Source organism: Andrena cerasifolii, chromosome 1 (assembly GCF_050908995.1).
Source record: "Andrena cerasifolii isolate SP2316 chromosome 1, iyAndCera1_principal, whole genome shotgun sequence".
Taxonomy (NCBI): domain Eukaryota; kingdom Metazoa; phylum Arthropoda; class Insecta; order Hymenoptera; family Andrenidae; genus Andrena; species Andrena cerasifolii.
In genome coordinates, this window is record NC_135118.1 from 14,276,974 (window position 1) to 14,290,684 (window position 13,711).

Below are 13,711 nucleotides of genomic sequence, written 5' to 3' on the forward strand. Positions count from 1 at the left end.
AAGACGTGGAACAGCGTGGTTGCGATGAATCAGTAGGGGGTCCAGTTTGAAAATAAACGGGAATCTGTTTTAACAAGTGGATTCATTGCTTGCGTTGTATACCTACGGTTCTCCAAATGTGTAATCAGAGAAGATGGATCGGTACTATTACGAAAGAAAGTGGAGAGATGTGGAAGTTATTAGTTAGAGTAAGTGGGGGTGGCTTTGTTACCAATGGGGTTAGTTTGTATTTTTTTTTTCTCTGCGGTATTCATACGGTAAAATATACTGACAACTTCAAGTCCTATTTCTCACTTAACCCGCCGTGGGCACACTTATTTTCGTACCGTCCATGGGCACACTGGGTCGTTTATGCTCGTGGCTGCTTTTTTCTTACTGTTTTTGACTGTCAAAAAATCTGAAATTATAGGATACTTATTGAAGTCTCTAATTTAATATACAATCGTTCTTTGAGTCAAATGTTTAAAGGATTAATTAGGAAAAATAAAAATTCGGAAGGCAGTTTAAGAAAAGAGGCGATTTGATCAATGCATAAACGATCCAATGTACCCACGGCGGGATAACTATAACAGTGCACTGCGTTCCACGTTAGAGCATACTCGTTTCGCGCAGGGATGCACTGTAAACCGGCAGGAAAAGTGCTACGACCAATCGCGTGCGTTAGATCTGTGGGAGCTGCGCAGATCGGTCGCAAATCGGTAGAAGCGTTGGTACACTCTTATATGAAACGCAGTGTAGGTACTCATTGGTTTGTCTTAATTCGGGATTATAATGTATTGTATAGTTTTAATGTGATCTTTGAAAAATCTGAAAAAGTCTCCCAAAGTCCGCTTTACCTAACCCCCCCTAACGGTACGAATTTTTTATTTTCACAGAACCACCCCATTAGCCACAAAGTGACCCCACCCCTGCTTACAGTTAATATTACAATTTTTATTATTATTATTATTAATCGTCTGTATTACTCAATGAGAACACCCGGAATAAATCTGTTATACTTTACAGACAATTAATGTACAGCTGATAGATTTAATGGCGAGGCAGCAGTGTAACCGCTTTAACCGCTTTATACCTTCAGAAATGGCCGCGCGGAACGTGTTAAGGTGCGAATCCACGATGAGATTTTACATGAGAACTTTCTATCGCGAGACAAATATCTCGGCAACAACTGAATATAAGGAAATAATTTCTAAAGTCTAGTTTCACGAAACTAATGACAAAGTAATTAAGAAATAATAAACTGAGTAATGAAATAATTGTCTCATGAGATTAAAGTCTCGCGCGAGGCACAATATTTGTCTGCCATCGTGGATTTTCATCATCAACAAGCCTAACCATATAACAAAATCACGTTCGTTAAAGAGAAACCAAGCGGCGCCACTTTTCTCTCGCGTACCGAATCGTGGGCACCTTGTAAACCGGACTCGAAGTTCGTAATTCTGACATCCGCACATTGACGATGACAAGAATGCAAATGAACCATACTCGTTTCGCTTACAATGCCGCAGAACCTGACGCCGTTCCATCGTCTCGCTGAAATAACTTCGACGCCTGGAAGAGCACTCCATTCGGTACCGCTTCACCGGCAACGGACGGAGACAGAATGCCTGCGCCGAACTTTCGCGGCCTAAATTTCGTTTGCGGAATTTCAATCGGAATTCTTAATCCGTGCGCTGCAGGCGAGGCCAGTTACAGGAAGAACGATGCTCCCGATGGCGCGGCCGATATCGCGGTCGAGGAAGAGATTCTTTATCCCGCGGCTGCGCGGCGAAAATATCACAGGCGACACGGTTTTACGATAATGAAAGTCGCGACGCAAGTCGACCTCTAATCACCGGTTACCCGGCCACTTATTAATCCGCCAATAAATAACCCGGGCCCGTAGAAAGCCGCTCGGCGGCGGGAGGTCTCGAATCAGGCTAATGACAATCGCGATAACAGAATTCTCGCACTGCGTCGCTGTTCGAGAGAAGCTTTTTGCTCTGTGCTTACCTAAACGCTTTCGGTGAGTTGCTAAAAAAATCGATACTTAAGAATCGATTCTAATGAAACGTCGATACATGAATATCGATTATTTTAAAAAAGAATCGGGGAATCGATTGTGAATGAAAAATGTGGTCGAGAAAATGATCAAAAATAGAATCAATTAAATGTGGGATGAGAAGAATTTTTATTGAATTATTATATTGGGAAATATAATATATAATATATATTCTGTACTCTATATAAATATGTATATATATATATGTTCTAATTAACTTGGCACAATAAACTTAATGCATAAAAGAAACTTGTGCTCCAAATGGGAATAACAATTAGGGGTCGTCGCCCTAATGTTTGCTTTTTCGTTGCAGGGATACCTAACTCTAGGTTTCAGAGAAATTTATTGAAACGTCAGAAACTTTCGTGTTTGCTTACTTTTGTTACATACTGTAGTTTATTTAATTCAGGGCATCTGAATTCCATTTTCATTTTTAGAGACTGAAAAATAAAAGATTTAAATTAGAAAATTCTTAAAAATTCAGATCGTCGACTTTTCCGGATCCTTGATTTGAAAATAATCAATGACATAATCGACGGATGCTGAAAGAACCGAGTAGAATCGCCGGTTCTTAGTCTGCAGGGTTCTCGCGTCGATATTTTCTGGAGAGCATCGTAGGTACTCCCCGAGGGTCTCCAAATCTTAATTTTGAAAACAAACTGAGGAGTTAGCGTTTTATTTTTTTATAAAGGGGTATTTCTCAAAACTTTGCGCCACTCAAAGTGTTAATAGACGACAGAAGAATTGATCTAACTTTCATTCGTTTCTACACACCGATTAGAACCGAACGAAGTAACGAATTGTACACGCATGTGTATTGGAACAAGTTTTATTTTCAGCCTGGACAATGTTAATCGCTGTGTCTTACAGATACATAAGCAATATCGATGGTAATTGGTGGTTCGCTTTAAAAGCGGCGCGGTTTCCCTTAAAAAGGTTTGTCGTGTACACCTCGGGCGTAGAGCATGATTACCTTATCGGTGTACATACAAAGGAAGGACCTTTCGATCGAAGAGGGGGGGAGCATCGATCCCGGGGATCGACGGAGTGTATCGTCCTTGCTCGACAGGATCGCGGAGACCTTTGCCGTGACGGCGACGCTCCCACTCACGATGGGAAATCATTTTCTCATCGATGGCTGTTTCGTTTCGCAACACCTCAATGATAACTTTATATCGTTTACCACTTTAAAGTAGGTAATCCTGCATCTAATAATCGCTGCAATAAACGGCGATTAACCCTTGGTGACTTCACGTAATGACTAGTTTAACATCGTATCTTATGACGTTCACTTTTTTATTTATAGCCCGATAGAAGATAAAGCTACCAGAGCATTATTTGCGTGTACTATATTATTATACGAGGTTAGAGATTTATTAATTCCCTGGCACAAATGATTTCTCGTGATGGACCAAAGGCACACGTACGTGAACCGACAATTTTGTATTTTACATCGATAAAGCAAGGTTAGTTTGTTTAAACAGTCAGGTCCTGGAGATCGATGGATCTTTGTATATCTAATTAAAAATGTACACTGAGATGAATAAGGCTTATAGAAGTGAAAAGAATTTTGAATATTTTAGTAGCATGATGAGAATTTTCAAAGTCCCATTTATTCGACACCTTAATCTTTTACTAATTAGCTAATGGAACAACAGCGAGGGAACATAGGCAAACGAAAAATTTAGAAAATTATGCAACTTTGTGTGTAAGTTGAGTAGTTCATCCGTAATACAAAACTATTTTTTGTTGGTGTCATGGTATTGTTTTAGGGGGTGAAATCACCCTTTGAAAAAAAACGCAGAGTTTCTTTAATCGTGGAATATCTCGAGAACGAACGGTGAGAAGTATCGAAAAGAAATTTAAACAATAGTTGCATCTTTTTTATATCTACAAAACTACGTAAAAATAATTATCGAATCAAGGATTGGTGGGGATAGCTTGAAAATTATGGATTTTTTGAGAATTATTTTTAGGCAGTTTTGTAGATAGGTATAACAAAATTTTGTAAAAAATTAAATCCAGCATTAAAAAAATAAAAATGCACTGAAAAGTGAAAAATAAGTTTTTTTCTTACTTAATCTATGACTCTCAATTTTTTTATGTCGGCGCCTCATCATTTGAACTGTGTAAATCTGGCACCGACTTAAAGAAATTGAGAATCATTGATTAAATAAGGAAAAAACTTATTTTTCACTTTTCAGTGCATTTTTATTTTTTTAAGTTAGATTTAATCTTTTTTAATTTTTTACTTTTTTTTAGTTATTTAAGTTGCATAACTACATTTATTTAAAAAAATATGGGCAGGCCTACAAAAGGAGCTGCTCGAAAAAAGAAAGAGTTTGCTAGAAGATTCCAATAATAATGGTCCCATTCGGAAGTACAGCCTTTTCTGTATTTCCGGGTCGCCTAACTTCCCTTGTAAGCTTTATCATAAGCAGAACCATAATGTATACAGTAAAAACGAATTTTTTCAGCAACTTAAAAAACCGACCACGTTCTACCACTTTTCCTTCGATTAGATCGACGCGAAAACCTTGTTTCGTGTGTACCAGGTGTCCCAGCGCGTTGCTTTTGGACCGGTCTTCGTGTACGGTCGCCCAGAAGGTGAACGACACCGTCGAATAAAGTTTTTCTTACCTTCGTCCTCGAGGGCTGGGACCTCCTCGCGTACCTACACCCAATGCCCCTGCTAAAAAGCCGATCCTGCCTCTGGGCGAGCCGTTAATCGATCCTGCCCCTCTTCGACAAGATCTCGGATGGACGGAGAGGGTCGAACCAGGAAGAAACAAGGGAGACGATAACGATACAGGGCACGAGATTGTCCCCGATGACGATCGATCTTGCTCGAACTGATTTCAGGCTACCTCGATGATTGATTGTACCTGCTGCTTCAAATCAGTTACATTAATATCGTCCAGCTGTGAATTAGAAACCAGGAAGCACTGATTTCACGATTAAACAGATCCCGTCCTCATTTCGATAAGGTCATTATCCTAACAGGATGCTCACGAGGTTAGAAGTCTGTTTTATCACGCCTGCAGAACCTGTTAAAACCTTTTCCTGTGGTATAAACGTTTCTTTGCTGTGGTCTCGCGGAACAGGATTCTGGGATAAGTGATCTTGCTTCAGGTAAATGTGCCATCCTTCGATTATCAAAGAAATCGACTGTCACGTCACGTGGCACAAGCGATTCGGATAATTGAAGTTCTACCGTAATGGGAGTTCCATGGAAGTCGTGTGAAGTGAGTTCTGCAATCAGCTGGCGTATAATGTACAGCCGCGACATCACGTGTCACTTGGACACCGTGTTACGAAAGGGTGTGCACAAATTATGGACGAAAGGGCTACAATTATTGGGACGAAGTCTTCTTTCGTCGCTGAAACTCGTTCGAAGAAAAATGCACGATGATTATTTGCATTCGTGCGGGAGTTTCGTAAGGGGCCGAGAGATAAAGGAAGATGTTCCGCGAATCAGGAACGTAGGGCTTGCGTGCAGGCATCCTTCGTCCGCGGACAAGGCCCGTGTTTCGCTTTCTCGAAAATTAAGGCTCGCCGAAGATATTCGCGGTTTCGATCACGATCATTCTGCGGTCAGTCGTCGTCCAGCCCGTCATTACTCGTGCCGCTCCGGACAAGTATATCTCTCGACCCAAACGAAGGCGTTTGTCCATTTCTCGCTGCGCCTCCCTTAAGGGGTTAGCTACCTTCAGGAGGTAGAAAAAGAATCGATTCTTTGGCAATTTATTTCAGAATGTACATGCATATATTTATGCAATGGGTTTTGTATTCAGATGAGGGACACTTTAACAGGTTATTATATTATGTTTTGGTATAAAAAAATATTGAGTTTTTGGAAAATTACAACTGATTTACCGGAAGCTGTTTTTACACCTGTGACCACGATTTCTCCAAAACCGCTTCACCAACCTTTCTGTAATTTTTTAGGTTTCTTCTTGACATTCAAATCCAGTCTTTAATCGAAGCATTTGTTTTTCCAATGCATAGTTTTTATTTTATGGATGCAAAATGAGCATTTCTAGCTAAAAATAAGTGTTTTCATTCATAAAATAAAAACTATGCATTGGAAAAACAAATGCTTCGATTAAAGACTGGATTTGAATGTCTGGAAGAAACCTACACAATTTCAGAAAGATTGATGAAGCGATTTTGGAGAAATCGTGGTCACCGGTGTAAAAGCAGCTTCCGGGAAATCAGCTGTAATTTTGCAATAAGTAAATATTTTTAAACCAAAGCATAATGTATAATAACCTGTTAAAGTGTCCCTCATCTGAATACAAAAACCATTGCATAAATATATGCATGTACTTTCTGAAATAAATTCCCAAAGAATCGATTCTTTTTCTACCTCCTGACGGTAGCTAACCCCTTAACCCTGCTACGATACATTCACACTCTTCTTATCCATTCGTATCATTATTCTCATGCCACTTTCCTAATATTTCACAAGCACTTTTTATTCATTACGCACCTACACTTTTCTGCCCGCATCTTTTCGTGATATGGGATTGTAACGTTATAACCACCACTTTCTAGGATTAATAACCGTGAAGCTTCCGTTTCTTTATGCCTCCTTAGTATAATAGAATATTTATTTGAACTGAAGTATACATGGATTATATAACTCGTTACAGGCTGTTATCTCGAAATGGGAAAGTAAAGATAGCCAGTGACGTAACGCTGAATACTATCAAAACAGAATATTATAAATAGAATAAAAATCTCAAAATTATATTTATCGACGATAAATTTGAATTAATATTGAATTCTTGGACTCGTGGCAATTATTATCATACAAAATCACCGTTGAGCACCGTTCTTACTGTTTACAAGTTCAATTAACCAGGAAACGCTCACAACCAGAAAACTCCGATTTTAATGGAATTTCGTGTGAATGTAGAGTATATTAGAGTATGCAAAGAGCAATTTGTTTTTTTTTGCGGAAATACACTCTGAAAGGGTGAAATCAGCTTTTAAAGTTGTCACGTTCTTTCGCTCTTTCGATGTAACTTGCTAATGGTGCGAGATAGAACACACCTTTAAATGTAGAAGTTGTTCAGTTTTTTTTATCCTTTATCAGATTAACAAAAGAAGAATAAAGTTATATTAAAAATGGTAAAAAATGTGATAACTTTAATGACTAATTTCACCCTTTCAGAGTGACTTTCCGCAGAAAAAAGCACTTTGTATACTCCAATGTGCTTCACGTTCCTACTTTCATTAAAAATCAGAATTTTTGGATTGAGAACGTTCTCTTATCAGTAAACTCGTAGCTACAGTCCCGAAATAGCCTGTGCATGGTAATCGATACAGGTTAACACCACAATATACATACATTTTCTCCACCACCGACTCGCTATCTCGCACTGGAAAGGTCTAAATACGTAACGCAGAATTCGATTAACTTATTAGCAATTTATCAGCCGCGCTCGCGGTTCCGATCCTCTAAACGCGATACATTAACACCGGCGTTCGCGTTTAATCGCTGGATTACTCAACTCCTCGGCTGACTACGCGAAGAACGAAAGGAAAATTAATTCAGCGAGGGAAGATTTATGCCCCGCGTGCAAGATAAAGTCACTTCGCTGAGATTATATTTTATGGCGTATCGCAGTGGTGTCTGGAAGGGTTGCACTGCTTGTGCCGCCTGCATGACGTCTATAAAATTATTATGACGCGCTAAACATTACGCGTACAAAGTGGAGGCGCGTTAGCCAAGACGGTGTCAGTGCAATGTCATACTACTTGAAGATGATTTATCAGGTCGGCTCCCGCTCTGCTGGGCGAGAAAGTGCAGATTTATGAAAAACTTGACGCAAGACTGGACCTAATAACTGGGTCAGTTTTGAACGAGGAACAAGCCTGTATGCTTATGAATATATTTCCATTATTTAATGATTATAGTCGAAATTCCCATATACACTCCCGTTCATAAGTATTAAGATACCTGCTGTATTTGCAGAAAATGTGATGTTTGGTACATATTCAATACTTTTCACTGATTTTATTTTCTGCTTTTAATTTACGTACGGCATTAAGAGCAAATACTGATTAACCCTCGTTTTTTGTAAAATTGGAAATATTAATTATTTTCCTATGTGGATCAGTCCGTTTTCGCTTTCAATGCCTCGTTTAAAATGTCAAATAGCTAAACTAAAATTTGTTAGAGTTCTTCAATAAATTTGCAATGTTTTTCATTATTATGCCACACAGAGTACTAGTGTCCTAATACTTATAAACAGCACTGTTATGAATTTAGAAGTTTATTATTATTATTATTATAATTATTATCATTTATTCAGGGGTAAAAACCCTTTAGCATAGTACAAGCATACGCATGTAAGGGACAATTAACAGGACAGTATATAAATAGATTTATGCAAAATCGATAACAATAATCGGTAATTTTTGCATCCAGTAATTATAATCCATACCTATACTGTATAGGTATCATCAAATCACAAAAATTTTCAGCTCCACTTTCCTTTAGCACCATCGCTTCGTAGCACTGGAATATCATTTCATTCGTCGTTCAATATTCCTTTTCTTACGTAGCGGGCAGAAACATCCAAAGTCAGTAGCGCATTCAGGATTTAACCTTGGGGGGGAGGGCCTAGTTGAATGGCAAAAATATTTTTAATGCAAATACAATAAAATTCATTAGGTGATTAAAAAAATCATTTAAGAAATTAAATCCCTTTTATTTATTTCTACAAAATTCTTGAATTACTTCAGTCGTGGCTACATTAATCTCGTATTTCCGTTTTCTTTGGGGTTTGGCAGAGCCCCTTGCCCCACCCCCTTCTCTGAGTGCGCCACTGTGCGAAGTAATCCTGAAGACAGATCTGAAGAGTCCTCAGAGAAATGAAAACCCGAGTGAGTTGAGGGAGGACACGACTAACGCGGTAGAGTAAACGAAATGAGAACATGATTGGGTGAAAAATGCCCCGGTGCACTTCGTGGCGTTAAAAACAGTAGTTGCTCCGAGACTTTCCAGCGCGGGTGTATGCACATTCGACCGTCTTGTAATTAGTGCCACTTCCATCGATCTGTCTAATTATATGCTGCATTATACGTTACACGTGTTCGCGTGCACACCTCGCCATGAGGGTACGGGCAACCGTTGATCGCGGCTTTCTCACGAAGAGTTCACCTTCCCCGGTCGGCCAGTCCGATCGATTCGTTCGCTCCTCTCTCTTCATTATCCCGGCCTCTCGAAGACGAGAGGTTGACGTTCATCAATCAAACCAGGCGTCGTGGTGCGAGTCGGAGATCAAACGGCCCGCGGTCGTCGTGCCGACAAATAATTTCATTTCGTATCACAGCCGATAAAAAGTGTTTGTTCGAAATGGTGGTCGCGTTGGCCGAGGTGAAATGATTTCCGCCAGGAATCAGGGAAGATGAGGAATGGCTTGGTTCTCGTCGTAAGAGATGATGCGAATTGATAAGATCCAATAGAGAGTGTAAAGACACAGAGTCGACGGCAGCTTTAACCCCCTCGCTATTAAGGGTTCTCCCTAGTGTGACGGCCTGAAAAAAGGCGATATTTGAGATTTTTTTAAAGAGAAAACCTTTAATTATATTAATTAAAAGCTTTATGCCTATGTTTGTACATATTTAGACAACAGTTTAAAAAATATTTAATACAAAAATAACAGTAAACTAAAACTTTGAACGCGTTTTTCTGAAAACTGCATTTTGAAAGCTTGGGTGCACGATTTCTAAAAATCGCATGGACCAATCCACTTGATATTGGTTGGATATGTTTGAGGGATACATTATTTTCGTTCAGCCTATAACTGAGTCAGTATATGCTACACTAAACCTTTCGCAGTAAAAAAACTTCAATTTTTCTCGCAGAAATCAGGATCTTTTCTTTAACATCCGCCATTTTGTCCCAGATTAATATTTTATACTGTACTAACTAAATCTTTCTGGTTTCTTTCATTTCAGATAACCCAGTTCCGAATAATGTTGGCCACCGCGAAACGTAGTTCTAAACACAGCTTTCGGGAAATCCGTTGTAATTTTGCAATAACTAAATACTTTTATACCAAAACATAATATAATAACCTGCTAAAGTGGCCCTCGTCTGAATACAAAAATCTTTGCATAAAAATATGCATGTACTTTCTAATATAAATTTCCAAAGAATCGTTCTTTTTCTACCTCCTGTCTGCGCCTAACCCCTTAACTCGGCGGGAGGCGCTACTGGGTAAATTTTGCCACAGAGGCGCTAGTTGCGAAAATCTGAAGACTGTTTGCGTTTTTGTTACAATTTTTTAAACAACTTTAATAAAGATTTTAAGATATTTCATCAATCTTGTTCGATTCTTAAAACACTGTACTTTAACATAAAAATTACAAAATTAAAAAAAAATATATTCTGAAACCGTGGTTTTTTACGTTTCAATTATCGGTATTTTTGACCCGTTGCGCCGGGTTAAGGGTGACTATAGTCACTCGCCGCAATGCTAATACAACAGGTAACAGAATAATATAAAAAAAATAGGAATAATTAATCACTGAAACAGAATAATTTGAGCGACTTTAAGTAATCAGTTGAATGAGTTCCACCACTGGCATAGGGGAAAGGTTGATTAAAATGCAGTCGTGTTAGTTCGATGGTTTGCACATACGTTGATCGTCGAATAACTGGAGCGTGGGCAAACCGAGCTGGATGCTCCTGCACTCCGTTCACGTTAGTTTTCTTCTTTAATGGCGCAGTTACATATATCTACTCTTCAGCTGTCATCAATTCGACGATTCTGGACACGCGCGAGATCTGTTTTGTATGGGATGGTATATTTGCACTGTTTGGAATGATTAGAGGATGTTGTATTCAAATGAACTATTGTTGGCCGTAGCCTGTACACAGAGTGTTTTAAATTATGCGCCGAGGCACTTTCCTGCCAGAGTTTCTCTCATCCGACTAACATTTCGGTTTGGAAGCGAACCGATCGATAAGTCGTAACGAATTAGCGGTGATTTATGAAAGAAGGCCAACAACGACGCTTATAAAGTATAGTCCCGGGATCCCGTTACTCAGCTAGATCTCGATCAAATCGAAAGAAAAGCGATCCTACGCGCAAGAATTCGTGCACGTGCAGGTGCACGTGCAACTTGGCGCGCCAGCGCTCTCCCTGGAGATAGCGATGCTCCCTGTCCGCGATTTTCGATCGGCACGGGCGCAAATTATACGCAATTTACATAACTGTAACCGTAAATCTCCTTGCGAAAGAAGTCACGGAGCAACGATAACCGTTTTACGGTTACTCAAACACGACTCATTAATTGGCGTTAGAGAGGGGCCTGAATAAACTTTGATACGAGTAAACAACTCAAAACTCAAATTAAAATCTTACACTACAAATTCGAAATTTTAGGACTAAAAGGGAACAATAAGACAAATACTTTTATTCGTCATTTTGCTGTTCAATAATTTTGCATAATTTTCCTTTGTCGTAATAGGTATTGTTACCTACATTTATAGGTGTACAGGACAATAGTGAGACTCCAAGTACGCATGCGTAGACAGAAGAGAGCCCAACAGCGCGACACCATGTTGCTAATGCTTACAATTAGTAAACTCGTGGTTTGGTAGGGATTCAAATTGTGGTCTTCTTAATTTTCTGAGAAATACAGTATGATGTAAGTAATGGTACTTTTGGATGAAAAAACAGCCTCGGGACACTCAAGCCCTTTTTGCATTAAAGGTATGTGTAATTAAATTCAACGTTCTTTTTGACATAGGCCCTTTTTTCATTGGCGTGTATCTCTAAAATTGACAGAGCTTAATTTGTATCTAAGCCTACATCAACCTGAACATGACACGATCTATAGTTAATTATTAAACTTAATTTCACTGATTAATTTATTACACAATTCCGATTGTAATGATGCAACTACAAAGAAGATATGTATATTAAATTTTTAAGAATTATAGTCAGTTTTACAACAACTTTACTTTGCATAAAAAAAATAACTTCGAAATCTTTAGAGATATTTTTCTCGAGACTGACTTGTGACACTGGGGCCCTTCTTGCATCCAACAGTAGAATTGTAAAAATTATTCGCAACATTGCTTCTCTCCCAAAGGCAACACGTTAGGGCGGAGTGATACTATATAAGCGAAATTTTAAATTTTAATTTTCCGTTGGTCTGGGTGCGAGATAATTGTTCTTTGATTAACCAAACACAATTGTAAAAAAAATTGGAAAAATATTCGTTTCTCCAGGTTCCTTTTTCTCTTAAAAATTTAAAAATTCACAATGTGAAATTTATATTATTTAGGTTCCTTTTTCCCTTAAAAATTTAAAAATTTACAACGTGAATCTTATTTTATTTAGGTACCTTTTTCTCTTAAAAATGTAAAAATTCACCCCGTGAATCTTATATTATTTAGGTTTCTTTTTCCCTTCAAAATGTAAAAATTCACAACGTGAATCTTATTTTATTTACGTTCTCTTTTCTCTTAAAAATGTAAAAATTGACAACGTGAATCTTATTTTATTTAGGTACCTTTTTCTCTTAAAAATGTAAAAATTGACAACGTGAATCTTATTTTATTTACGTTCTCTTTTCTCTTAAAAATGTAAAAATTGACAACGTGAATCTTATTTTATTTAGGTTCCTTTTTCTTTTAAAAATGTAAAAATTGACAACGTGAATCTTATTTTATTTAGGTACCTTTTTCTCTTAAAAATGTGAAAATTGACAACGTGAATTTTATTTTATTTACGTTACTTTTTCTCTTAAAAATGTAAAAATTGACAACGTGAATCTTATTTTATTTACGTTACTTTTTCTCTTAAAAATGTAAAAATTGACAATGTGAATCTATTTTTTTTACAGTTTTAAGAGAAAAAGGAACCTACAGACATGAATATTTTTCCAAAATTTTTTTCCAGTTGTGTTTGGTTAATCAAAAGACAACTATCCCGCACCCAGGCCAACTATCCCGCACCCAGCCAAAATTCAAATTTAAATTTTCGCCTCTATAGTATCGCTCCGCCCTACTACACGTCCGATCTCTCAAAGCCTGCCATTGATACAGCTTACCTGAACATTGGACTTCTGACGTCACTAAGAAATCAAGTGCCACGACGGAATTGAAGATTATCAGTAGAACTTCAGAACCCCTTATCAGTAGAAGTGACAACTGACCAAAAGCGTAGCTTCGCCGTATCCACTCGCGATAATACTAAAGTCCCTTTAAATTCCACACAGCTTTTATTACGACACTAAATTAAACTACATACTTGTTCCTTTGATGGGACCTTTACATACCTACAATAAATATCACGGACCACTGCCGGCAGCGAGCCTGTTAAGACCCCTCGTCCTCCACTTATGAAGGGGTCACGGAGCAGCGAGAGTCGCCGTCCAGCCGTGAAAAAGCGCAGGACGAAAGTGAAAAATCGGGACTGGACTCGTACGGGTCCGAAACCTGTTCGATAATTAGCAGGATCGCCTCGAAGTGTCTGGCAGAAACCAGCGACATTAGCAGGACTATAAATTACATTTGCCCGGCGAATGGCTGCGGCTGGATCTTCCGGGGCCTTACCGGTCCCCTCTATCGACGTTTCTAACGGCTGCTAATTGCCCGGGACAAACAAATTGGCCGGCCAGCTGCGCGCTCGAATTCGT

The 13,711-nt window shown here is 38.6% G+C and overlaps 1 long non-coding RNA gene across 1 annotated transcript in view; it reads left to right on the top strand.

Annotated features, from left to right (window-relative positions):
* The first annotated feature begins 637 nt into the window (after positions 1–637).
* Positions 638–13,711, top strand: part of LOC143378852 (uncharacterized) — a 101,551-nt gene continuing 88,477 nt past the window's right edge. The window contains exon 1 of the long non-coding RNA XR_013088378.1: positions 638–738. This is a non-coding gene — a long non-coding RNA (uncharacterized LOC143378852). The remainder of the gene's footprint in view (positions 739–13,711) is intronic.